The sequence below is a fragment of the Podarcis gaigeae genome (genome assembly GCF_964106915.1).
Source record: "Podarcis gaigeae genome assembly, chromosome: 3".
Lineage (NCBI taxonomy): Eukaryota > Metazoa > Chordata > Lepidosauria > Squamata > Lacertidae > Podarcis > Podarcis gaigeae.
In genome coordinates, this window is record NC_139680.1 from 118,187,050 (window position 1) to 118,214,764 (window position 27,715).

The window sequence follows — 27,715 nt, forward strand, 5'->3', positions numbered from 1 at the left end:
CCCGCACGTGCGCAGACATGCAGACGCGGGTTGCGAACATGCATCCCGCACGGATCACGTTCGCAACCCTGGCATTCAGAAGCATCGAAGCCTCCAAAGGTCAAAGCAGAGAATAGCTATCTTGGCTAGCGGCCATCGATAGCTCTTTCCTCCACCCATGAATTTGTCTAATCCTCTTCTAAAGCCACCTAGGTTGGTGACCCTCGCTGCCTCATGTGGCAGCGAGTTCCACAGTTTAACTATGCACTGTGTGAAGGGCTTTTTTTTAATGATGCTCCCGACAAAACATATACGTAAATACAAATATACAATATATATTTAGCCAAACACACACACACACACACACACACACGGAGATGCCCTATACCGTCAGAGATCGGTGCATGTAGCTGTTGTAAACAAAAATTGCCCTTTTCCCTTATGGGGTATCCAAGAGCCCATATAGAGTCCTTCCATAGGTTCCCTATTGGTAGGAGAAGATAACAGAGGCCAACCAGAGAATATTGAGAAGCAAAGCAGCTAGTAAGCCTGATCTTGATTGATCTGTTGCAAGAGGGTGCTCCCCTCACACGCAGGAAAGGAGGAGGAACCCAGAAAAATGGCACGCAAGACCTTATAAAGACTTTTGAAATTGCCACCCTGTAGATCAAGACCACCCCCAGAAACATCATACGTATATCACAGAAGGGGTGTAACCTAAGACCACCCCTCAGATACAACACACCTACATCACAGAAAAGGCGGTCTAAAACAGAAATTTGAATGTTCGTTGTCCTCCTGTCGTTGTTTATCTCCTGTCTGGCAGGTTAAGGTAAAGGTAAAGGTACCCCTGCCCATACGGGCCAGTCTTGACAGACTCTGGGGTTGTGCGCCCATCTCACTTAAGAGGCCGGGGGCCAGCGCTGTCCGGAGACACTTCCGGGTCACGTGGCCAGCGTGACATCGCTGCTCTGGCGAGCCAGAGCCGCACACGGAAACGCCGTTTACCTTCCCGCTGGTAAGCGGTCCCTATTTATCTACTTGCACCCGGAGGTGCTTTCGAACTGCTAGGTTGGCAGGCGCTGGGACCGAGCAGCGGGAGCGCACCCCGCCGCAGGGATTCGAACCGCCGACCTTTCGATCGGCAAGTCCTAGGCGCTGAGGCTTTAACCCACAGCACCACCTGCGTCCCGTCTGGCAGGTTACTTGATTGGATTTCCTGGGTAGCCTGGCCAGTCTTTTGTAGTGATAAATACTTAGTTCCTGGGCCAGGTCACAGGCTCACACCCTATTCAAACACAGACATACCCTTAAGACAGGATTTGTGAGGAAAGAGACAATGGGGAGGTTTCCCACTTTGACCTTGCAGAGAAAACATTGGCTCAGTTTAAGAATCAAAATGGCTTCAGGATCGATCTTCCTGTGCTGATCTATGTACGTTCTTGGTTGGTACACTTATGAATATTACCTAAGAATTACCTTAGAATATATCTAAGACCATAAAATTCCTATCACATAGCTTACTGACAGAAAGCAGCTCTCCATGGAGATCCTTTCACCTGAAGATGCAGAGGGCAAACCTGGACCGCTGGCAAGAACAGCACAGGCCTTTCCACTCGGCCATGCCCCTCCTGCGTCAAAGTCCAAAACAGCAGAGCCAGGCGAAAGTGATCCCTTAAGTGGTTAGCGGTGCTTTTTTTTTACAAGAGGCAACGGGAAAGCAAAAGATGCAATTAGGAATGTCTGGACCTGTGAAAAAATCAAAAGTTTCTGGAACCTAGTATATGACGAACATAAAAAAGTATTGAAGTATAACTTTGTGAAAAATACAGAAGCTCTTCTACCAGGGATAACGGACACAGGTATAGCAAGAGAAGATCAGAAAATATTCCTCTATGCCACAGGAGCGGCAAAGATCCTAACTGCTAAAAACTGGAGTAAAGAAATTGTGCCAACAAAAAAGGAATGGCAAGACAAACTGCTAGAGTATATTGAAGTGGCTAGATTAGCAGAGGCAATTAGAGATCACACTAGACAAGAGTTTCAAAAAGCATGGGGGAAATGCAGAGAATACTTCGCAAAACAGTGCCCTAAAATACATACCTGGACTTGTTTCGATTAATGTCTGCAGGAGACTTTGTGGATATTTAAGTTATAATTAGAAAAATCTTAATAGTGATTCATAAAGGAAACAGTTTATAAGAAGTAAATAAGGAGGCCAGATACAGGATAAAGGAAGTCTTTTATTTGGCTGTTTGTATTGTTGTATGTTATGCTTATTGTATGTTATTTTCGTGTTTAATGAGGGTGGATTTCTGTATTGGGTGGGGTTATGTTATGTTGTAAATAAAATTTCCAAAAAAAGAAGAAGGAATGCTAAATGTCTAAAGCGGCCTCTGACAACCTGGCTTCGGAGTCCAGAAGCTTCGGACTACAACTCCCATCAGCCACCAGTGGTCCAACGCGTCTAGGGGGCACCAGATTGGCACTTTGAAAGCAAGGCATTCTCTGTGTCTTCTGCAGATTGCCTTCCTCGCCTCATGCATTTCAGATCTGCAAGTTATCCTAAATCTGACACGCACCCAAGAGACTCTCCGCTCCACTCCTTTGGATATCGTGAGACAGGGGTGGCTTTCCTTGCCTCCTGAATGGAAATCCAGCGCTCCCGCCGATCCCTGCCCCTTATGTGAGCTGCTAAAATCCCTGTCCTTAACTAGGATTGTGAAACCACTTTAAAAGCACAAAACAACCAGGCTTGAACTCACAGATGAGCTGGGGGCACACCCACTGGGCGCTGTTGAACCCAGAGTCTCTTTTCGGTTGGACCAGGTAGGATTCTGCTGGGTCTAACCTAGGTAAAGGTAAAGGGACCCCTGACCATTAGGTCCAGTTGTGGCTGACTCTGGGGTTGCGGCGCTCATCTCGCTTTACTGGCCGAGGCAGCCGGCGTACAGCTTCTGGGTCATGTGACCAGCAGGACTAAGCCGCTTCTGGCAAACCAGAGCAGCGCACGGAAATGCCATTTACCTTCCCGCCGGGGCGGTACCTATTTATCTACTTGCACTTTGACGTGCTTTCGAACTGCTAGCTGGGCAGGAGCTAGGACCGAACAACAGGAGCTCACCCCGTCACGGGGATTTGAACGGCCGACCTTCCGATCGGCAAGTCCTAGGCTCTGTGGTTTAACCCACAGCGCCACCCACGTCAGGATCTAAGCTAGGGGCTGCCTAATATTTCCCAGTGAGCTCCATGGCCAAGTGAGGATTTGAACCCAGGTCTTGCCAGAGTCCTAGTCCAACACAGGAAGATGCCATCGGTCTACCTGCACAGACAGGTCTCCTTCTCCAGGTCTACCTTCTCCAGGTCTCCAGAAAGGGGGCCCTCCTGGCCCTATCTGGGATTTTCTGCACGCAAGATAGATGCCCTACCATTTTTCTGCCAGATAAAACAGTTTTACATGCCACCTTAAAGGTAAAGGGACCCCTGACCATTAGGTCCAGTCGTGATCGACTCTGGGGTTGCAGCGCTCATCTCACTTTGTTGGCCGAGGGAGCCGGCGTACAGCTTCCGGGTCATGTGGCCAGCATGACTAAGCCGCTTCTGGCGAACCAGAGCAGCGCACAGAAAATCTGTTTACCTTCCCACCGGAATGGTACCTATTTATCTACTTGCACTTTGATGTGCTTTCGAACTACTAGGTTGGCAGGAGCAGGGACCGAGCAACGGGAGCTCACCCTGTCGCGGGGATCCGAACCACCGACCTACTGATCAGCAAGCCCTAGGCTCTGTGGTTTAACCCACAGCGCCACCCGCGCGTCCCTTTTACATGCCCAAACCAGTGCTGTGCAGCGCTTTCCCAACATGGATACTTGCCACGTCAGACAAGAGGTCCATCCCTTTGGGAGGCAGAAATCGGATAAAAACAAAACAGGAAAAAAGCCTTTGTTTCCCCACCCCCTCGCCTTTGGGATAAAACTCCCCTTTGCACCCAAAACACATCCTTAAACCTCCCTCCGAACGGCGCAGCAAGAAGGCATTATTATTATGACAGGGGCCGGCTAATAAAAGAGAGGGGGGGGTGAAAAACCCTCCAAAGATGGCAGAAGACTTCGAAATGCATAATTTAACAAGAGGACAGCCAGCCCAGATTCATAAAAAGCGAAGGTCACGGCTGACAAATCTGCTGAAATCCGGTTTTATTATACGACCAAATCGTTAGGTTAGACAAGACTGAAACGGCAGACATACGTTATCAGGGTCTTCGATTTGATTTGGTGCCGCTCAGGCTGATTTACAAAGTCATAAAGTGTCGCACGGAGGAGATTGGCGGGTGGGGGGGCGGAGAGAGGCATAAATGGATTAAACAACATTGGCGGAGGGAGGAGCAGGAGGAAAGCTTTGGGGAGCGGAAACTGGTTTGAACACTGCCAGGATTTTGGGGGGGGGGGCGGAACGGAAAAGAAAGAATAAAAAGGTCAGCCTGTCATTTGTTTACCTTGTTATAGTATGGAGGACCCTGAGGACTATATATGTGTGTGTGTAGTTTGTTTGTAGCTGGCCGTACGGAGCGTGCAAAGCCCTGGGACTTGGGGTCAGGCGGAGGAAGGAAGCCGTTCAAATGAAAGAATGCTGTAAACTTAGAAGCAATGTTTTCCACGGCACACCCCCCAGAAAACCAGGACGCTCCTGCTTATGGAATTTGAAACAGGAGAACATGATCTAGCCCAGGGGTCTGCAACCTTTAAGACAAAAAGAGCCACTTGGACCCGTTTCCAAAGAAAAAAAAAACTGGGAGCTGCAAAACTCGTCATTATAAAAATAACTTTTTTTGTCACTTTTTTATTATTTCTTTGTTTGACCCCTCAGAATTATTCCTCCTCATAGAAATAAACATTAAATTAACAAGTTACCTTTTTTGTGTGTGTGTGTTCTTCACTCCCCTTCAAAACAGTGACCAGCGTACATGCCCCCTTTCAATGTAGCGGGCGGGCGGGAAGGTGACGTCGGGACGGTGCGTGACTAACGCACGCACTGCCCCCATGCGACGTCACAGCCAGTACAGCGCCCGCCACAGTGGGGAGTGTCGGGGGGCACAATGCGCCTCCTCCCCTCGCTAGTATCCGCCCCGGAGCCGCGGCAAAGGTGTAAAAGAGCCACATGCGGCTCCGGAGCCGCGGGTTGCAGACCCCTGAGCTAGTCCATAGAGGCAGGGAGAGGGAGGTCTCAGGGCAGGCTTCCCCAACTTGGTGCCTTTTGGGTGCTTTGGACTACAACTCCCATCACCCCCCAGCCCTAAGGACTGACGGGAGTTGTAGTCCCAAACATCTGGAGGGTGGGATGTGTTGAGACCGGGGTGTGGGTACACCAACAACTTTAGCTTTTACTTTGGTATCTGTTTTAATTTTTGTATTGCACGGCAAGTGGCTTTAACTTTTCACTTACCGTATTTTTCGCTCTATAACACGCACCTGACCATAACACGCACGTAGTTTTTAGAGGAGCAAAACAAAAAAAAAATATTCTAAACGAAACAGTGGATGTATGATTTTTGTGGTTCATGCTGTGGCCACAGACATGTGATCTGACGGTGAGTTTGGGGTAGCCCAATGCAAAAATCCTGAGGATCCATGTGGATCCATGCTTTGTAACCACGTTTTTGCGCCATTGCGGCCCCATGAAACAGTGGGTGCGTGTGTGTTTTGGTGCAGGCTGTAGCCATGGATATGCTATGTGATCTGATGGTGAATTTGGGGTGACCTAGTGCAAAAATCCTGAGGATCCATGTGGATCCGTGCTTTGTAACCACGTTTTAAGTGGGGAGGGAAGGAAAAGAACTCAAGGGACAAGGAGCACGCGTGGGGTGTGTGGAGAAGGATGCTGCTGATAATGCAGGAGAGGCTCCTCTCCGGCTTTGCTCCTTTAGAACAAGCAGGCTCTGCATCTCTCCCTCCTCCCCGGCAAGGAAACCATGATAGTAACCACTCTGAGACAAATCAAGAAAAATTGCGACCAACACTCTCCCCCAACAAGCGCAGTGAGGTCAAAACACACACACACGCAGAGAGAGAGAACTGGCCCTAAAGTCACAGGGCGCTGGAAGTCGCAGGGGCGCTGGGGGAGTGAACGGGAAGCAAGAGAAGGAGAAGAAGCCCCCCCCACACACACAGAGTGTCAATTCTAAAGTCGGAGGGAGAGCGCAGGGGCGCAGGGAGAGCGAAGGGGAAGCAGGAGGAGGAGAAGGAGCCCTTCTCATACACACACCAGACACACAGAGTGTCAATTCTAAAGTCGGAGGGAGAGCGCAGGGGCGCAGGGAGAGCGAAGGGGAAGCAGGAGGAGGAGAAGGAGCCCTCTCTCACACACACACAGACACACAGAGTGTCAATTCTAAAGTCGGAGGGAGAGCCAGGGAGAGTGAACAGGAAGCAGCAGGAGGAGAATAGCTCAAGTACACACACACACAGCCCCTATAGTGGCTAATCCAAAATCGGACAGCAAAAAACTGCAGGCAGGGACAGAGAGCAGGGGGTTGTTTTAAAGCAGCCAACCCCACTCTGCTTCTCTCCCTCCTCCCGGCTAGGCTGGCTGAAAAGCTTTGCTGCACCTTAGCAGCTCAGTGGGGAAGAGAGAGGAACATAGAGGACGGGGTTGTTTTAAACAACCCCGCTCTGCTTCTCTCCCTCCTCCCCAGCTTGGCTCGCTGACAGGAGCCGCTTACACCCGCTTTGCTGTTTCAAAGCGAGCCACGGACTGCTCACAACTGCAGCAGATTCCCCCGCCATCTGTAGGCATTCGCTCCATAACACGCACAGACATTTCCCCTTACTTTCTAGGAGGAAAAATGTGCGTGTTATGGAGCGAAATTTACGGTAAATAAAAAAAAGGCAAGTGTTAAGTCCAATAAATAAACAAAGTCTCCCAAAATAATTGAAGCATGGGTAGCCTGCGGCAGATCCATCAGCAGGGCGTTCCAAAGTTGTGAGACCAAAACACCCAGCGACAATAGAAAGTCACCCTTGCCGCTTTTAATTTTTCTCCCCCAAGAGTGCAGCAGAAACCAAAAACACAGTGCTAGGGTCAGGGCAGTGGGCCCCGGCACAAGGTTCAAGTTTCCGGGCTTCTGCCCAAGTCAGCTGAACTCTGGTACCAACCCTGGCAAGCAGGACAACATGCAAAACCTATACAGTGTTCGGCAGATGTTTTGAAGCGCAACTTCCATAAGCCCCAGCTAGCTCAGCTGTGCTCCTAGAATCATATAGAATCATGGACGTTTTAGTCCACAATATCTGGAGGACAGAGAGATGGCAAAGGCTGCCCCACAGAGTGACCTAAGGGCTACCCGCCTATCTTCCTGCAAATAAATCAGGATGAATGTGCAATAAACAGGCCATCTGTGAGCACCTGGATGCTTGTGCTCTTAAATGCTGAGGTTGCTCAGGAAAACAAGCTTTTCAGAGTTAGCTGCAATGTTGGCAAAGAGAAGCAAACCACCTGTCCGTGTCTCTTTTGTCTCTTTTGCCACAAGGACAGAGATAACCAGCAGACAGGGAGAAAGCAAAGTTCTGAAAATGGGAGACTGGGTAAAGGAAACCCGGAATAACTTATACACGCTTGGGTTCAATGATTTCCCAGCAATTCTAAAACGTATTTTTCACTCTATTAGACGCACCGGACGATAAGACGCACCTAGTTTTTAGTAATAATAATAATAATAATAATAATAATAATAATAATAATAATTTATTATTTGTACCCCGCCCATCTGGCTGCTTTGACCAAACTGCGGGAGGCAGTGGAGGACAGAGGTGCCTGGCGTTCTCTGGTCCATGGGGTCACGAAGAGTCGGACACGACTAAACGACTAAACAACAACAACATCTGGCTGGGTTTCCCCAGCCACTCTGGGCGGCTTCCAACAAAGATGAAAGATACACTAAAATGTCACATATTAAAAACTTCCCTGAACAGGGCTGCCTTCAGATGTCTTCTGAATGTCAGGTAGATGTTTATCGCTTTGACATCTGCTGGAAGGGCGTTCCACAGGGCGGGCGCCACTACCGAGAAGGCCCTCTGCCTGGTTCCCTGTAACTTGGCTTCGCACAGGGAGGGAACCGGCAAAAGGCCCTCAGCGCTGGACCTCAGTGTCCGGGCTGAATGATGGGGGAGGAGACGCTCCTTCAGATATACTGGACCGAGGCCGTTTAGGGCTTTAAAGGTCAGCACCAACACTTTGAATTGTGCTCGGAAACGTACTGGGAGCCAATGTAGGTCTTTCAAGACCGGTGTTATATGGTCTCGGCGGCCGCTCCCAATCACCAGTCTAGCTGCCGCATTCTGGATTAGTTGTAGTTTCCGGGTCACCTTCAAAGGTAGCCCCACGTAGAGCGCATTGCAGTAGTCCAAGCGGGAGATAACCAGAGCATGCACCACTCTGGTGAGACAGTCTGCGGGCAGGTAGGGTCTCAGCCTGCGTACCAGATGGAGCTGGTAAACAGCTGCCCTGGATACAGATTTGACCTGTGCCTCCATGGACAGCTGTGAGTCCAAAATGAAGAAATAAGAAAGGAACGCAAAGCGTCCTGAGCTAAGAGGGAGCGCTCCTCCTTCTTCGCTCAGGACGCTTTGCGGGGCTACCCATGAAGCCAGGAGAGCAAGCAGGATTGGTGCGCACCGATCCCTCTTGCCCTCCTGGCTTCAGCGAAAGCAAGCCTACTGGTTTTTCTCCCACAAGAGCTGGGCGCTCTTTAAAGGGTTAAAGGATTGTCCCTGCTCTGAGAAGGCCCCGTTGGAATTAATGGACATGACTGACTTAGATCTGTTCAGTTTGATGTGTCTAAATTCCAAGTCAAACTTGGGTTGGATGCAGATCTTGGCTAGTTCCGTTCAACAGTTTTGTGCAGTAAAAATGCTAGGTCCCCAGATCAGGAGATGAGTGCTAGGTAAAAAAAAATATCTGAGTCTCCTATAACAGTAGGGTTAGAAAGCAATTTCTATGTTTCAAATTCATAAAATACTAGTTAACAGTTTGTGTCAAATGTATTTGGAGATGTTTGTTTCAGATCATTCTATTTCTTATTTTACCATGCACTTCCCCCCAATTTTGCAGCCAGAAATACATTTCGACTAAAAGCAACATTCGGTTAGGCATCTATTCTAGGGGCAATAGTCCCATTCTGTGGAACATCCTTTCAGCAGAAATCCAGCAGGCATCCTCACTTTTTCGACTGTCAGGCACCTATTGAAAACCTTTTCATGCCAACACAGCCCTTCGCAGCTACTTCAAATTTCTTTACTTATTCTGGAACATTAATGATCACTTGCATTGTTTCTAATGGTGTTTAATGCTTTATCTTTTTGCACCGACCAGATATTTTATGCAATGGCAGTACAGAAATGCTTCTATAAATAAATAAGGAGTTCTCCCTCCCCCTAAAATAGAAGACTATAACACATCTTGTGTGTATCTGAAGAAGTGTGCATGCACACGAAAGCTCATACCAAGAACTGACTTAGTTGGTCTTTAAGGTGCTACTGGAAGGAATTTTTTTTGTTTTAACACATCTATGGTTTTCCCAGGAGTGATGTATGGAAGTGAGAGCTGGACCATCAAGAAGGCTGATCGCCGAAGAATGGATGCTTTTGAATTCTGGTGCTGGAGGAGACTCTTGAGAGTCCCATGGACTGCAAGAAGATCAAACCTGTCCATTCTGAAGGAAATCAGCCCTGAGTGCTCACTGGAAGGACAGATCCTGAAGCTGAGACTCCAATACTTTGGCCACCTCATGAGAAGAAAAGACTCCCTGGAAAAGACCCTGATGTTGGGAAAGATGGAGGGCACAAGGAGAAGGGGACGACAGAGGATGAGATGGTTGGACAGTGTTCTTGAAGCTACCAGCATGAGTTTGACCAAACTGCGGGAGGCAGTGGAAGACAGGAGGGCCTGGCGTGCTCTGGTCCAGGGGGTCACGAAGAGTCAGACACGACTAAATGACTAAACAACAACAAAATAACACATCTGTGTTTTGAGAATGGGCATTCTGTCATTCAGTGGGTTAAGAGACAGGGAGGTCAAGGGAATCTATGGGACTCTATTGACCAATCTGCTGAGAATAAGACACATTCGTATTTATGAAATCAACTAAGATTGTTCTCCGCCTGCATTTGAATTGTGAAAACGATGTGCCACATGTTAATGTTTTTTAAAATATAGATATATAGTAAGAATAAAAGGTTAAAAAGAAGATTTTTAAAAAAAGTATCTTTATCTTAAAACCAATCTCCATCAAGCAATTTACTTAAAATGCATCCCCGCACCACTGGCAAAAAAAAAAAAAAGTTCTACATATTCTTGGTGAGAAACCAAACCTACTGCCAAAAGAGATGATCTCTGGGGACAAGACATTCTCATTCCACCGTTCCAACAGAAATGTACCCAAATTGTGAATCAGATAGAAAAAGAAAGAGAGACTGGACACTCACAGAATCTCAGAGGGTTCCAACACGAATGCAGCCTTTTCCATAAGATATGAGTCACCAATCGATACTGCGAAGCAAAATTAAAATTAAATTCTGGAGTAGGAAATTTAGATTGAGAAATTGCTCCCTATAAATAAAGCAGGCTATTCAGACCCCTGCTGAGATGGATCTTCTTCTTCTTCTTCTTCTTCTTCTTCTTATTATTATTATTATTAATACCCCGCCCATCTGGCTGGGCCTCCCCAGCCACTCTGGGCGGCTTCCAACAGAACACTAAAATACAATAACCTATCAAACATTAAAAGCTTCCCTAAATCAATTGCTTTTGTACCCCCTCCTCAAAGCGGAGCTCAAAGTTGCATACATGGTTCACACACACACACACCCAGTTAATTGCTGCCACAACCTTATAAGGTAGGTTAAGAGAATATGACTGGCCCAGTGAGCTTCATGGCCAAGTGGGGATCTGAACTCTGATCTCCCAGGTCCTAATTCACCACTATAACCACTGCACTGCATTCCCTCTCAGGTTGAAAAGGGCTCGTTTCCCTCCACGGATCATCAGTGCCCCCCACTTTCAGCTCCCCCGGCTCCCCCCACCCCTCAAAGAAAGCCAAATCCCTTGCTTGCAGAAAGCGGTTCATGTCAGATGTTTCCAGCCTGGCCATGACCCAGATGGCCCAAGGCAGAACAAAACAAAAGATGTTAAAATCAGAACAGAGAATATATAAAGCAGGGGTCGGCAACGTGCAGCCCATGGGCAGGATCCGGCCCACGAAGACCGTTTTACGCCGCCCCCGAACCGAGCCGCATGCTGCGCTAAAGCGGCACAGCGCAGCACAGGGACTCGCTGAGCGCCAGAAATTGCGGCTGCGCATGCACAGATACCGGAAATCGCTTCTGCACATGCCCAGACACTGAAAATCGCTTCTGCGCAGCCACAATTTCCGGCGTCTGGGCATGAGTAGAAGTGATTTCCGGCGCTGCGGACATGCGATTTCCGGTGTCGCGGTGCACCAGTCCAGCCCACAGAGTGATAAATGTACACGTATCTAAATATATGAACCATGTGTCTGAAATAGTATGGGAGAGCAATCCTGGAGCCATTTTGACTCTCCCAATGACCTCAAATATTCCTCTGCAGTGAGGGAGGCAAATGGGGAAAGCCTTCCCATTGTCTTTTTGCTTACAAATCCTGTCTTAAGGGCATATTTGTGTATGAATAGGGTGAGCTTGTGACTCAGGAACTAGATTATTAACCATCACAAAAGAATGGCCAGGTTGCCCAGGTAATGCAATCAGTGACCATTATCAGGTATCCTGGAGGGCAGGATTTCCGCTGTAGACCGCCTCCTACTGTGATGTATGTATGATGTTTTAGGGGGTGGTCTTGGGCTAAACTGCGGGAGGCAGTGGAGGACAGAGGTGCCTGGCGTTCTCTGGTCCATGGGGTCACGAAGAGTCGGACACGACTAAACGACTAAACAACAACAACTTGGGCTACAGGGTGGGCAATTTCGGAAGTCTACCTAAGAGCTTGCGCTCCATTGTTCAGAGTTCTCTCTGCTGGGTGTGGGGAGTAGGGGCCCTGTGAATAAAGATCAGGCTTACTAGCCGCTTTGCTTCTCAATATACTGTGGTTGGCCTCTGTTTTCTCCTACCGATAGGGAACCCACTTAAGGACTCCATACGGGCTCTGGAACACCCCATAAGGGAAAGTGAGCAGTTTTTCTTACAGCAATGCTTTAGCTGAGATTCCTGCATTGCAGGGGGTTGGTCTAGATGACCCTGGACCCCATCACAGCTCTGCGATTCTGATTCTATCCATTACAGACAGGTAAAGCACAGACGACACAGAGCTACGCTTAGCCCAAATGTGCCACGAGTCCATTTCGAAACGCACAAACTGGAACAAAGCATTTATTTTGTGATTTGGAAGAGAGAGAGAAAAAAATCAGTAAGCACAAACTAATGTGGAAACAAGACCAAAAAGGCCCGTGAATGAACACCGGGGAAGCAGACAGCGGCCCGGAAATTGACTGATCCCTCTCTTCCTCGCCTTTAATGGCCTCTATCTCAGCTATCTGGAAGCCAAAGAAGCTATTTTGCCTATATTAGTGGGAAATGGAGCGTCTCCTTTTTATTGCGTAGGATCTCGCCCATCATGTGAGAAAGAAAAACACGCCATTTCCTGCTAGCGCGCAGCCGAAATTAATAAGAGGCCTCTCTAACGGTTGTTTACCACTGCGCAAGAGTCAACGCGATTTCCAGTCAGTGCCACTGATACACCCATAAATTAGCACTAAGTACTCCATTAAAATCTAGAGTTCTAATGCTTGCGCAGAATTTCCCCCTGCTTTTCCGGGCCCCCCTGGGCATAGCCTTCCTCTCTGGGTCCCTGGTGGGGATGCCCTCATAGAAGGGGAACGTTAACCAGCCCTTGCTTGCGGCATCGGCGCAGGGGAGATAGCAGGTCCTAGCGTCTGTTGCAAGAGCTTCTCCAAAGAGATGCAGACCCCAAAAAACCTCCAGAGCTTGTTTGGGGCCACAAGCGCTCACTCCAGCGCACATTGAGGAAAGGGTTTGGGGGCACCTGGCAAAAATGAGCCCTGGCAAAAAGCTTAAAGGAGCTGCTTCTTCTTTTGCAGGTGGAGCACAGTTCCTTCCCGACAGCAGCTTTGTGCTGGGTTGTCAAAGCCTTCCAAAAAGCGCATGCCTTCATTGCTTTAAAATCAGAGGCAGAATCACAGAACTGTGGGGTCAAGAGGGACCCCTGAGGTCATCCAATCCAACCCCTGCAATGCAGGAATCCTGGCCACAGCCATCCCTGGGTGGGCTCGAACCACCAACCTTCTGGTTAGCAGCCAGATGCGCTGAGCCATTGCAGGCCACAATCGTCTCTTTGCTCACAAATCCTGTCTCAAGGGCACATTTAAGATATGAATAGGGTGAGCCTGTGATCTGGATTCAGGAATCGAGTAGTTATCATAACAAAAGAGTGGCCAGGATGCCCAGGTAATCCAATCAGGTAACCTGGCAGACAGGATAAAAACAACGCAATCAGATTTCTGTTGTAGACCGCCTTTTTTTGTGGTGTATGTATGATGTATTGGGGGGTGGTCTTGGGCTACACCCCTTCTCTGATGTATGAAGGAGTGGTCTTGGGCTCCAGGGCAGGTAGTTCAAAACTCTATAAAAGGACTTGCACAGCTTTGTCCTGGGTCCTCCTCCTTTCTCCTGCGTCTGGGGGGAGCACCCTGTTGCAACAGCTTTAATCAATGTTTTCTCTGCAAGGAGGGAGGAGGTGGGAGAGCCTCCCCATTGTCTTTTTGTTCACAAATCCTGTCTTAAGAGTATGTCTGTGTATGAATAGGGTGAGCCTGTGACCTGGCTCAGGAACTAAGTATTTGTCATTACAAAAGACTGGCCAGGCTCCACAGGGTATCCCATCAAGTAAGCATTAACAGGTAACCTGCCAGACAGGAGGTAAACAACGCACTCAGATTTCTGCTGTAGATGTAGGTATAATGTATCTGGGGGTGGTCTTGAGCTACACCCCTTCTATGATGTAGGTGTGATGTGTCTGGGGGTGGTCTTGGACTCCAAGGCAGGCAATTTTAAATGTCTATATAAGGGCGGACATACCTTTGTTCTGGGTCTCCCTCCTTTCCTGCGTGAGAGGGGAGCACCCTGTTGCAACAGATCAATAAAGATCAGGCTTACTAGCTGCTTTGCTTCTCAATATTCACTGGTTGGCCTCTGTTATTTTCTCCTACTGATGCAGAACCTACAAAGGACTCTATAAGGGCTCTTGTGTCCCCCATAAGGGAATAAGGGCGGATTTTATTTACAACAATGGCTGTTAGCCAGGATAGCTCTGATCTACCCCAATGGTAGAAGCAGTAATGCCTCTGAATATCACGTGCTGGAACCCGCAGGAGGGGAGAGGAATTTTGCATTTCTTATATTGTAATTCTATGTTGTGAACTGCCCTGAGACCTACGAGTATAGGCCAGTATACAAATTTGATTAATAATAATGGTGCTCGAATACTGCTTGCAAGTTTCCCACAGGCACCACTGTAAGAAGTAGTTGCTGGACTAGAGGGGCCATTGATGCAATGGGCTCTTCTGACCTTTTTAGGTAAAAAAAGGAGTTTCTCGGATTATTGTACTGTGATAGGAATTTTGAGGTCTTAGATACTAACCAAGCACGTACATAGATCAGCACATAAAGACCGACCTGGAACCATTTTGATTCCTAAACTGAGCAAATGTTTTCTCTGCAAGGTCAAAGTGGGAAAACCTCCCCATTGTCTCTTTCCTCACAAATCCTGTCTTAAGGGCACATTTAAGATGTGAATAGGGTGTGAGGCTGACCTGGCTCATTACAAAAGACTGGCCAGGCTCCCCAGGCAATCCAATCAAGTGACCATTAAACGGGTAACCTGGCAGACAGGAGGTAAACAACAACAGGAGAAAAACAACATTCAAATTTCTGTTTTAGACCGCCTTTTCTGTGATGTAGGTATGATGTATCTGAGGTGCGGTCTTAGGTTACACCCCTTCTGTGATGTATGCATGATGTTTCTGGGGGTGGTCTTGATCTACAGGGTGGCAATTTCAAAAGTCTTTATAAGGCCTTGCACAGCATTTTTCTGGGTTCCTCCTCTCTCCTGCAGGTACCCTGTTGCAACAGATCAATACAGATCAAGCTTACTAGCTGCTTTCCTTCTCAATATTCTCTGGTTGGCCTCTGTTGTCTTCTCCTACCAATAGGGAACCTACGGAAGGACTCTATATGGGCTCTTGGATACCCCATAAGGCAAAAGGGCAATTTTTGTTTACAACAGTACGTACAAAGAAAGCTCCTCTGGTGCAAAAGGGATCGCTGCAGTGGCTCCGGGAACACCCTGTCCCAAAGAGCTGCTATTTTGAGCGTGTAAATAATTAACCGCTTTAAGAGCAGGTCTTTTCATCGAAAGAAGGGGAAGAGAAAGACACACGCTCACACCCATCACAGGGAAAAAGCTGCCCGAACAAAGATGGCTGGGATATCTTATATCGATTTCAATTAGAGATGGAGCCGTACTAGAAAACGTCTTGTTTTCCCAAAGCTGCCTCCTGGTCCATTTTTAGATTCGCAGGATGCTGGGGGATGCCTGCACAGCTTATCACGAAATAATTCTTGCAGTGCAAGAATCACGGCAATGTCCCAGACCAAATGCAGACCACCAGCTACCAAAGGCTTGGCAAACCCCTTGTTTTTCTAGCCTACCTGGGACTGCACACCTGGAAAGTCCTAATATAGAGCTGATGGGGTGAGACTACAGGAAGCCGACTGGGTCAGACTAATTGGCCCATCCGCCTCAATATTGTCTGCACTGATGAGCAGCAGTTATCCAATGTTTCAGGCACGGAGCTACAGCTCTTCGCCTCCGAATCTTCTCTGTGATATAAGAATTCTAAAGTGCCATAAATGAAATGCACGTTCAGAAGGGCACAAGGTAAATGCATAAACCACATGCCTGTGAAATAAAAAAAATTAAGGTCTTTTTATATATATATAATGGGACGCGGGTGGCGCTGTGGGTTAAACCACAGAGCCTAGGGCTTGCCGATCAGAAGGTCGACGGTTCGGATCCCCGCAACGGGGTGAGCTCCCGTTGCTCAGTCCCTGCTCCTGCCAACCTAGCAGTGCAAAAGCACGTCAAAGTGCAAGAAGATAAATAGGTACTGCTCTGGCGGGAAGGTAAATGGCATTTCCGTGCGCTGCTCTGGTTCGCCAGAAGCAGCTTAGTCATGCTGGCCACATGACCCGGAAGCTGTACGCCGGCTCCCTTGGCCAGTAAAGCGAGATGAGCGCCGCTACCCCAGAGTCATCCGCGACTGGACCTAATAGTCAGGGCTCCCTTTACCTTTATATATATAATAAATGTTCATAAATGTACCAACCAAGCGCATACATAGATGTGTGGACCACATGTCTGGAGCAGCACAGGAGGACCGCCCTGAAACCATTTTCAAATGTTTTCTCTGCAAGGAGGGAGGAGGTGGGGGAGCCTCCCCATTGTCTTTTCCTTCACAAATCCTGTCTTAAGGGTATGTCTGTGTATGAATAGGGTGAGCCTGTGACCTGGCTCAGGAGCAATACTCAATTCGTCATTACAAAAGACTGGCCAGGCTCCCCAGGATATCCAATCAAGTAAGCATTAACAGGTAACCTGCCAGACAGGAGGTAAACAACGCACTCAGATTTCTGCTGTAGACCGCCCTTTCTGTGATGTAGGTATGATGTATGGGGGGGGTCTTGAGCTACACCCCTTCTCTGATGTATGTATGATGTTTCTGGGGGTGGTCTTGGACTCCAAGACGGCAATTTAAAATGTCTATATAAGGGCGGACATACCTTTTTCAGGGTCCTCCTCCTTTCCTGCGTGAGAGGGGAGCACCCTGTTGCAACAGTTCAATCAAGATCAGGCTTACTAGCTGCTTTGCTTCTCAATATTCTCTGTTTGCCCTCTGTTATTTTCTCCGACCGACGGAGAACCTGCAAAGGGCTCTTGTGTCCCCCATAAGGGAATAAGGGCAGATTTACGTTTATTACAGAGGATTTAAAAATTATATCATGCTTTCTGTTCTGGGCTCCTCGCCTCCTTACAAAGTGGGGGGGACGGACAGCTCCTTGTAAGAGCTCCTTATGGGGTCCCTTGGTGGAGATTTGGGCTGCAAAAACCAACCCCAATTCCCTTACAACGTGGGAATTATCTGCTGAATGAAAAAGAAGTAAGACAAACAACACTTCCTCCACTTGCAAAAAAGTCAGCTCTGGAAATGATTTAGGACAGATGCTTTAAGTAGAAGAGTTGGACCAGACTGTAGGAGTTTCTTTTATTTTTCTCCTTCTCCCCTCAAAAAAAGAAAACCCCTACACAACGCTATACTGTTTAATTTAAAATAATTTTTTAAGGCTACAACCAACTGGCTTTCTCCCTCATTAAAGTCTGATGAACTGTAATTGAGTCGGTATATTTTTACATTTAAAACGGTGATTTAACAGCTATATTTAACCCTTAATTTGGGCAAGTGTTAAGTATTAAAAATCAAGACCCAATTTGAAATTAAAAACTCAATCAATTTTTATTCGCCCTGATTACCAGCCCCAATTTGCTCCGGTTTATCCCAACTCTGCAACGTTAAAAAACAGAGAGAGAGAGAGAGAATTTGAGGAGCTGCCAGTGACTGGTCCTAAACACCTGTGCCTACCTTTTTCTGAATATACCGTGAGTTAGTCCATACAGGGCCCCTGATCGTGAATCGTGGCAAGTCAGAAGCCATGATTTGACATCTTTGACATCATTCCACAGGGCCTGTAAGACAGAGTTGTTCTGCCGGGCCTTTGGTCAGGGCTCAGCCTGACTCCCCTTCCGTTTTTGTGTAAGAACTACAATCATACCTCGCCTTACAGGTGCTTCAGGTTGCATTTTTTCAGGTTACGGATGCGCTGAAACCCGCAAGTACTAGAACGGGTTACTTCCGGGTTTCAGCGATCGTGTATGTGCAGAAGCAATAATAATAATAATAATAATAATAATAATAATAATAATAATAATAATAATTTATTATTTGTACCCCGCCCATCTGGCTGGGTTTCCCCAGCCACTCTGGGCGGCTTCCAACAGAGATGAAAAATACACTAAAATGTCACATATTAAAAACTTCCCTGAACAGGGCTGCCTTCAGATGTCTTCTGAATGTCAGGTAGTTGTTTATCTCTTTGACGTCTGATGGGAGGGCGTTCCACAGGGCGGGCGCCACCACCGAGAAGGCCCTCTGCCTGGTTCCCTGTAGCTTTGCTTCTCGCAATGAGGGAACCGCCAGAAGGCCCTTGGAGCTGGACCTCAGTGTCCGGGCAGAACGATGGGAGTGGAGACGCTCCTTCAGGTCTACTGGACCGAGGCCGTTTAGGGCTTTAAAGGTCAGCACAAACACTTTGAATTGTGCTCGGAAACGTACTGGGAGCCAATGTAGGTCTTTCAAGACCGGTGTTATATGGTCTCGGCGGCCGCTCCCAGTCACCAGTCTAGCTGCCGCATTCTGGATTAGTTGTAGTTTCCGGGTCACCTTCAAAGGTAGCCCCACGTAGAGCGCATTGCAGTATAAAATTGCACTTTGTGCATAAGCGCCAAATCGCAACCTGCACGTGCGCAGATGCGCCGCTGCAGGTTGCAAACGTGCATCCCACACAGATCACGTTCATAACCCGAACATCCACTGTAGTACGAAAGAGACCTCCCAGCGTTCTCACAGGCCCATATAAGATCAGCGTACACAGTTGGGCCTGATGAGCATTTACTGTTCCCAACCCAAATCCTGCGGAAAACCATCTAATTCAGATTTTAATTTTATCCTGACTTGTTTTCAAGAGGTGATTTCATTATCATTTGATTTTATATCAATGTTTATATTTGATGTTAGCTGCCCTGAGCCCAGTTTCAGCCAGGATATAAATAAAAGTATTATTATTATCACTACTATTATTATTGGTAAAGGTAAAGGGACCCCTGACCATTAGGTCCAGTCGTGGCTGACTCTGGGGTTGCAGCGCTCATCTCACTTTATTGGCCAAGGGAGCCGGTGTACAGCTTCCGGGTCATGTGGCCAGCAGGACTAGAACGCTTTGGGCGAACCAGAGCAGCGCACGGAAACGCCGTTTACCTTCCCGCCGGAGTGGTACCTATTTATCTACTTGCACTTTGACGTGCTTTTGAACTGCTAGGTGGGCAGGAGCAGGGACCGAGCAACGGGAGCTCACCCCGTCACGGGGATTCGAACCGCCGACCTTCTGATCGGCAAGTCCTAGGCTCTGTGGTTTAACCCACAGCGCCACCCACGCCTTATTACGATTATGGCATGCAACAAATAGGCTGGCAGACTGCTGGGTGAAGAAGAAGAAGACGACGAATATGAATTTCACCTAGCCAGCCAAATCTGTTTTGGTGACAGGTCTCCAAAGTGACCCTGCTGTTTGTCCGGCTTATCGCCGCTTTGTGGGCAAATGACCTAGAGAACGGTCGACGTCTCCTATGATACATTTCCCTACATGCCATTTACGTACCCATTAGCATCAAGAGCACCTGAAAGGGCTTTTCTCTCCTTAAAAAAGAGGGGGAAAGCAGGAAGCAAACACTTCCTGTTTCCTGTCTTCTGTCAAGAAGCACAGCTGCCAAAGTAATAAGGTCCTTTCCGTAGCAGGAGAAAAGTCAAGCCTGGGACTGACACCTGGGGAGTCCAGGGCAGGTGACAGCAACCTTGGCGGCACGACTGCAAAACGGCACCATGCTTTCTGGACCCTTACCAGCGCAGACAGGCGGAAAGCAGGATGCTCTGAAACAGAGTAAACATCTTGTCGGAGAACAACCAAAGGCAGTTTTATGCTGCCCTGGGTTTTTTTTATTATATTTTAAACCTTAAGTAGCTGGGAAAGTTGCCAACGTCAATATGGACTTTGCAAAGATGGTATCCTCGGTATCAGAGAGTGAGAGCGAGAGAGACATAAAGGGAAGGCTCTCCTTTCTCTCCCGCAGAGGAGGAGATCACGGAAAGAAGCGATCATTTTTTAAAAAGAAGGCCCAATGTATTAATCAGACTGAAGGTTATGATGAGACAGCAGGCTTGTGTATTCTCTGCTCAAAAAGAAAAACAGTACATCCTCTCCGTTCGACGTCAAGGTCACCAGAATCGCGCCCCCTCAAGGAAAGCTCAGTTCAGCACCCTGCGTGTAAATCGCGCGAAATAAGCAAAACTGGGCATCCCTGACTCATTCGGCATAATTCATCCAGCTCCTCTTCATGGTGGGGCAAGGCAAGAACCAGCCGCAAGGGCAGAAGAGGGGAGACTTGACCCACAGAGATCGCCCACGTCTGGCTGTTGAGATTAGCCAGGTATCCATTGCTGGTCTACTCTTGTCTCCACAAGGGACAACAGTGCTACTTTTTTGGGGGGGTGGGGTGGAGGGGACCAAATGAGGCTTCCATCTTTTGTCATAGTAGGTAGGTTTGGTCTGCCGTAGTCGAAACAAAATACCGTATTTTTTGCTCTATAAGACTCACTTTTTCCCTCCTAAAAAGTAAGGGGAAATGTGTGTGCATCTTATGGAGCGAGTGCAGGCTGCGCAGCTATCCCAGAAGCCAGAACAGCAAGAGGGATTGCTGCTTTCGCTGTGCAGCGATCCCTCTTGTTGTTCAGGCTTTTGAGATTCAGATTTTTTTTTTCTTGTTTCCCTCCTCCCAAAACTAGGTGCGTCTTATGGTCTGGTACGTCTTATAGAGCGAAAAATACGGTAATAATAATAAAATTCCTTCCAGTAGCACCATAGAGACCGACTAAGTTTGTTATTGGAATGAGCTTTCGTGTGCATGCACACTGTGTATCTGAAGAAATGCGCATGCACACGAAAGCTCATACCAATAACAAACTTAGTTGGTCTCTAAAGTGCTACTGGAAGGAATTTTTTTGTTTGTTTGTTTCGATCTTTTGTCATGTTCAGTTCTTAGATAATCTGGGAAAGTGTTGCTCACAGCATCAGACTCCCCCCCCCCCTCCGAGTAGGTAAGGTAAAAAGGTTAAGGACCCCGGACGATTAAGTCCAGTCAAAGGCGACTATGGGGTTGTGGTGCTCATCTCGCTTCTTAGGCCGAGGGAGACGACGTTTGCTAAACCGCTACTGGTGCAAGGAGACACCGTGACGGAAACCAGAGCGCAAGGAAACACTGTTTACCTTCCCGCCACAGTGGTACCTATTTATCTACTTGCACTGGTGTGCTTTCGAACTGCTAGGTTGGCAGGAGCAGGGACCGAGCAACAGAAGCTCACTCCATCGTGGGGATTTAAACCTTCTGAAGGGCAAGTCCAAGAGGCTCAGTGGTTTAGAGCACAGTGCCAGCCGCGTCCCCAGAATAACTACAGGCCGGTGACCCCGAAATGGGCATTTTCTGCTATGGCTGCTGAACTTTGGAATGACCTTCTCTTTGCCCAACACTTTCCCTGACCCCAGGAGATTGGACTCTCTTATTACTGAATTCCTGTTTCTCACAAAATGAAAACCAGTATAGAGCTATTGTATCTCTGCTTTTAGGATAGTGTTTTGTTTTATTTAAAAGCATTTCTTTTTTCTTTAAAGCAGGTTCAAATTTTTTAAAAGTTCTATAAGCGGTGCACAAAAATGCAATACAATTTTTTTAAAAAATAATATTGTATGTTTATTCTTCCATGCCTGCAAGGAGCTAAAGCACACATGCATGAACTTTTCCCAACCACACCATGAGGAAGGTTAGGTTAAAGTAGAGAAAGCAACTAGCTCAAAGCCACCAAATGAACTTCATTGGTTTAGGGCAGGGGTCTGCAACCTTTAAGACAAAAAGAGCCACTTGGACCCGTTTCCGAAGAAAAAAAACCTGGGAGCCGCAACGGGCGGGAAGGTGATGTCGGGACGGTGCGTGACTAACGCACGCACCGCCCCCATGCGACGTCACAGCCAGTACAGCGCCCGCCACAGTGGGGAGTGTCGGGGAGCACAATGCGCCTCCTCCCCTCGCTAGTATCCGCCCCGGAGCCGCGGCAAAGGTATAAAAGAGCCACATGCGGCTCCGGAGCCGTGGGTTGCAGACCCCTGGTTTAGGGGCATTAAATTCAATTCCCGCCACGTGTGAATTCTGTTGAATTGTGCACCAGATTAAATTGCACTGAATTTTCGCCCCAAAAGACAGGAGAAGGGGAGGCTAGAAGAGAGACATTTCACCACCCATTGGCAGTTCCTTTCCTCAATCAGAAGTTTCGATACCACTAAAATAAAATAAAAACCAGGGTCTTCCTCCTGATGCCACTCCAGCAAATAAGGGAACATGCACGCAGAATTATGACATTGCAATGGTACATGCCAATCTGATTTCCCCCCATGGTTTGTTACTGTAGATCATGACGTCAACACAGATGTCATCAAAATACACCCCTAAATGAACTTCACCGACCCCGGTCTCATTCTTATCTCAAAAGTGTCCTGCGAGGCATTGATCACACCTCCTGAGCTCCTCCGACTTTAGGTAAAGATCACTGCAAATAATCTGGTTACCAGGATAATTTAATTACCTGCCACCTGTAGAAGAATGGGTTTCATACAGGTAATAGTAAGATAAACTTAGAACTCGGGAGACAAACAAAGATAACCGGTTTGCCATTCCTCACCAAGATCATACTCTTTCAACAACCAACTCGGCAAAGTAAACGAAATAGGAAATAGGCAATGACTTGCAGGAAGAGGCAATAGAACAAAGAAATATAACAAGGCTACTCGTCTCCTCTCCATTGAGATGCACTGGCTAAAATCAGTACAAAAACCCTAGTTTTTCAAGAGTTCTCTAAGCTCCATCAAAGAGCTTTATGCCCTCAAGGAACCAACACTCCAGACAGATATTCCCCTGCTCTTTCTTACATGAATTTTAGTGTGGGTTCTGCAGCAACACAGTGACACTCACTTCCCTTGAGCTTTGGGGAATAGTTGGGGGTTCTTTTGCCGTCTAGAGCGAGGTGCATTTGTCTTGTAAGATTTGAAGGAGCATCTCCACCCCCATCGTTCTGCCCGGACACTGAGGTCCAGCGCCAAGGGCCTTCTGGAGGTTCCCTTGCTGCAAGAAGCAAAGCTACAGGGAACCAGGCAGAGGGCCTTCTCGGTGGTGGCACTCACCCTGTGGAACACCCTCCCACCAGATGTCAAAGAGAACTACCACCACCAGACTTTTAGAAGACATCTAAAGGCAGCCCTCTTTAGGGAAGCTTTTAATGTTTGATGCATTACAGTGGTACCTTGGGTTAAGTACTTAATTCATTCTTTAGCTAATGGGGCCTCCTGCTGCCGCCGCAAGACCGGAGCACAATTTCTGTTCTCATCCTGAAGCAAAGTTCTTAATCCGAGGTACTATTTCTGGGTTAGTGGAGTCTGTAACCTGAAGCATATGTAACCTGAAGCGTATGTAACCCGAGGTACCACTGCACTGTATTTTAATATTTTGCTGGAAGCCGCCCAGAGTGGCAGGGGAAGCCCAGCCAGAAGGGTGGTGTATAAATAAGTTTGTTGTTGTTGTTGTTGTTGTTGTTGTTGTTGTTGTTGTTGTTGTGTTGCACTTTTGCTGCCTGCAGCAGCACCAACATATTCTGTCTCTTTCACTTCACATGACAAAACCAAACTGCAAACTGCAGGCCTGTCACCACTTGAACACAGACCCGCGTGGTGCAAGAAACAGAAAGCAGTCAGGCAGCGCAGCATTTCCTCTGTGCACGCCCCACCTACAAGAGGTGCCTTCTGCCCCACGTACGGCGGCTTTGATCGGTGGCCAGAAGTGCTGGGCTGTCGGCGAGACTCGAGCCGTTCAGCTTCTTGAGAGGCTCAATCATTAGGACAATTTAGTGGATGAGTAACTTGAGCATCTGCCCAGTTGGCTTAAGTTCCAGAATCTGAAGAAAGCAGGAGGCTGGAACGATATGTAGTTGTTTTATTCTTCCATGATGTCATGTTGAACATCACCACCGTGGCCTCCGGGGGTCAGGAACGGTGGAAGAGAGGGGGTCGGGAGGGGGCTGAACTTTTATCCCAATCAAGTTCTCCCCAGGGGAAATAGGATGGGCAGGTTATGCTTCGCTTTCAGTGGCCTAAAAAGGAGGGGGCATCATGCATGGCGCCAAGTGTGCGGTGAGCATCTCTGGCTGCCCCTGAGATAGGATAAAGTGATGCACATTCGGCACCTCCAACTTCACAGAAATCACCACTTCCTGAAAGATCTGCATGAGTTGCCCATCTGCTCCTGAGCCAGTTTCAAGGTTCTAGACCAGGTAGGCAAACCTGTAGCTAACTTAGGACCTCCTTACCTGCAAGACAGTCATCTATAGCAGGGGTAGGCAACCTAAGGCCCGTAGACCGGATGCGGCCCAATCGCCTTCTCAATCCAGCCTGCAGATGGTCCGGGAATCAGTGTGTTTTTACATGAGTAGAACGTGTCCTTTTATTTAAAATGCATTTCTGGGTTATTTGTGGGGCACAGGAATTCGTTCACCCCCCCCCCCAAAAAAATATATAGTCCAGCCCACCACATGGTCTGAGGGACGGTGGACTGGCCCACGACTGAAAAAGGTTTCTGACCCCTGCGCTATAGGATAACCTGTGTTTTAAAATCAGCTAGGGAGGCTCTCTTGGCAGCGGCACCTGCTACCGGGGTTCATTTGGTGGTGCCACGAGGGAGAGCCTTCTTGGGGGTGGCACCCCCATATTTGGAACTCCCTCCCCTCTGAGATATGGCAGGTGGAGATGCTGAGCTTCTGGTGCCAGGTAAGGACTTGATCATTTATCCAGCCCTTTGCTGGACTGTAATTTGAAGCAAAGGTCCTACTGGCTTTTTTAGGCATTCAGATTTGCAGAAGGAACTGCTCTTATTTGTTCCACCAACCTCAGAGGTGCGGGGCAGCTGCTAAATTGTGGAATTCTCTCCCCACAGAGGAGTAAGCCAAGCATCTTCATTGTACTGTACAGTGGTACCTCGGGATGTGAACGGGATCCGTTCCGGTGCCCCATTCGCATCCTGAATGGAACATAAGATGCGACGGCGTGTCTGTGCGTGTGCGGGTCGCGTTTTGCCGCTTCCGCGCATGCATGTGACGTCATTTTGAGCGTCTGCGCATGCACAAGCGGCAAAACCTGGAAGTAACGCGCTCATTCAACCTGAAGTATGACTGTATGCTGAAAATGCACCTCCTTGCCTTGTCCTTTGAGATGTAATGTATTTTGGTTTGGGGGACATAAACCTCTTTTGCCTAATTTATAATGTTCTCTTCCATTTGGAATGGTTTTTATGTATTTTTTATCACTGGAATGTCTTTGTCCGCTTTTAGAATCGTCTCTTCTATTGCTTCAACCTGCCCAGGGAACTTATGGTGAAGGGCAAGATAAGAAATCCTACCAAAAATTTTTCCGACTTGGTAATCTGAGGTTTGTATCTCATCTGCTTTATGACACTTGTGCTTCTGTTTTACGTATGTTTTATTGCATCTGGTTCTGGAATGGCTTTTTGCAACAATGTGTTGGGATACAAAGGATTTTAAATAAAATAAAAATATACCGACAAGGGTCCAAGCTGACGGTGACCTGACCAAAAGAGGGGACCCAAGATTATTGGAGGAGAGGTCAATGGAAGCATCAACCCAGTGTGGGGCAGCTGCCAAAAATTGAATTCCGTATTGTGCACCACTAGGAAAGAGATTCGGCGTGCAAGTCTTCCAATATCATAATACCTTTAGCTCAGTGGTTCCCAAGGTGGGCTTTAGGGTCCCTTGTGGGGGTGGTAGGATTAAGGAGTGCTAAACCACTGATTAAGGGGTCGTCTAAACTACTGAGCCTAGGGCTTGCAAACCAGAAGGTTGGCAGTTCGAATCCCTGCCACGGGGTGAGCTCCCGTTGCTCGGTCCCTGCTCCTGCCAACCTAGCAGTTCGAAAGCACGTCAAAGTGCAAGTAGATAAATAGGTACCACTCTGGCGGGAAGGTAAAGGGTGTTTCCGTGCGCTGCTCTGGTTCGCCAGAAGTGGCTTAGTCCTGCTGGCCACATGACCAGGAAGCTGTACGCCGGCTCCCTCGGCCAATAAAGCGAGATGAGCGCCGCAACCCCAGAGTCGTCCGCGACTGGACCTAATGGTCAGGGGACCCTTTACCTTTAAGAGACAAGGAGGCAGCCGGGGATGGTGCTGAAGGTACAAATACCTATCAAACTTTGAAAAGCTGTTATCACTGGATCCAGTTCATCCGTTTCATTGTACTAATTATCGTGTCATTACATTCATACCTCGGGTTACAGACGCTTCGGGTTGCGCGTTTTCGGGTCTTGTGCACCATGCCAAACCCAGAAGTGCCGGAACAGGTTACTTCCGTGCTAAATTGCGCTTTGCGAATGTGCAGAATCGCAGAATCATGACCCGCGCATGCGCAGATACGGCGGTGCAGGTTGCGAACACTGCGGGTTGCGAACATGCCTCATGGATCATGTTCGTAACCCGAGCATCCACTGTATTTAGTGGGCTGTGCAAACCACTATTCTGAATACAGTGGTAACTCAGGTTAAGTACTTAATTCGTTCCGTAGGTCCGTACTTAACCTGAAACTGTTCTTAATCTGAAGCACCACTTTAGCTAATGGGGCCTCCTGCTGCCCCCGCACTGCCAGAACCCGATTTCTGTTCTTATCCTGAAGCAAAGTTCTTAACCTGAACCACTGTTTCTGGCTTAGTGGAGTGTGTAACCTGAAGCGTATGTAACCTGAGGTACCTCTGTATTGCTTTCTATAGGGTATTGGTAGTGGGCACTGGGGATGAATTTACGGTGGACCAAAAAGTTTGGGAACGACAGGTTTAGACAAATCTGTGGCACTGGTGCACGTTGGAGCACTGTGTACAGCTCTGTTTGTCACACCTCAAAAAATATTGCAGAATTGGGAAAAGGTCAGACTTCCTCAGTGCCTGGATTTTTTTTTAAGCTCGTCTGCAAAGCTGATTCACAACCTGGTTAATGTTTAGAATCCAATCGCAGGACTACCAGCTGAGAGTTCATAACCCGCCCGCCCCCCCTTGCAAGCTCATTTTCGTAGTTAGGAACGTCTCTCGTAAAAATTGCCAAGCGCCGCACAGCACGTATGACACCGAGAGAGGACACCCAGCACAGTCGCCCTGCTCTGTCTAACCCAGCAAGGGAACTCCGGGGCAAGTACAGATAATAAAAGACCCGTTGAGGAACAGATCAGCAATCATGCATGGCGAGGCTGTAAACTCCACAGCTGGGGAAAGCTGAAGAGTAACCGCGGGTAATGTAATTATTGTGTGTTCACAAATCTTACGCCGAGCCCAGACGTTTCAACGCAATGTACACACCACCTTACAAAGTTCGCAATCTGCCCCTTGGACAAAAAGCGCGAGGTTATGAGAAAGGAATCTATGGGGGAAGCCTGTTTGCTAAATGGAAAGAGCTCAATCTCTTCCCTCGCGTATTCCGTGTGATGGTCACCGCCAGGCTCGAATATTGTACAGCGGTACCTCTGGTTAGGAACTTAATTTGTTCTGGAGGTCCGTTCTTAACCTGAAATTGTTCTTAACCTGAAGCACCACTTTAACTAATGGGGCCTCCTGCTGCCAGAGCACAATTTCTGTTCTCATCCTGAAGCAAAGTTCTTAATC

At 47.9% G+C, this 27,715-nt stretch overlaps 1 protein-coding gene and 1 long non-coding RNA gene across 9 annotated transcripts in view; both read right to left on the minus strand.

Moving 5' to 3' along the window:
- LOC310842216 overlaps window positions 1-27,715 on the minus strand; it is a 554,664-nt gene that overhangs the window by 333,685 nt on the left and 193,264 nt on the right. Inside the window, exon 2 of the long non-coding RNA XR_014563007.1 lies at window positions 16,372-16,589. This is a non-coding gene — a long non-coding RNA (uncharacterized lncRNA). The remainder of the gene's footprint in view (window positions 1-16,371; window positions 16,590-27,715) is intronic.
- HMBOX1 (homeobox containing 1) overlaps window positions 1-27,715 on the minus strand; it is a 132,908-nt gene that overhangs the window by 81,666 nt on the left and 23,527 nt on the right. The gene's annotated exons all lie outside the window — the stretch shown is intronic.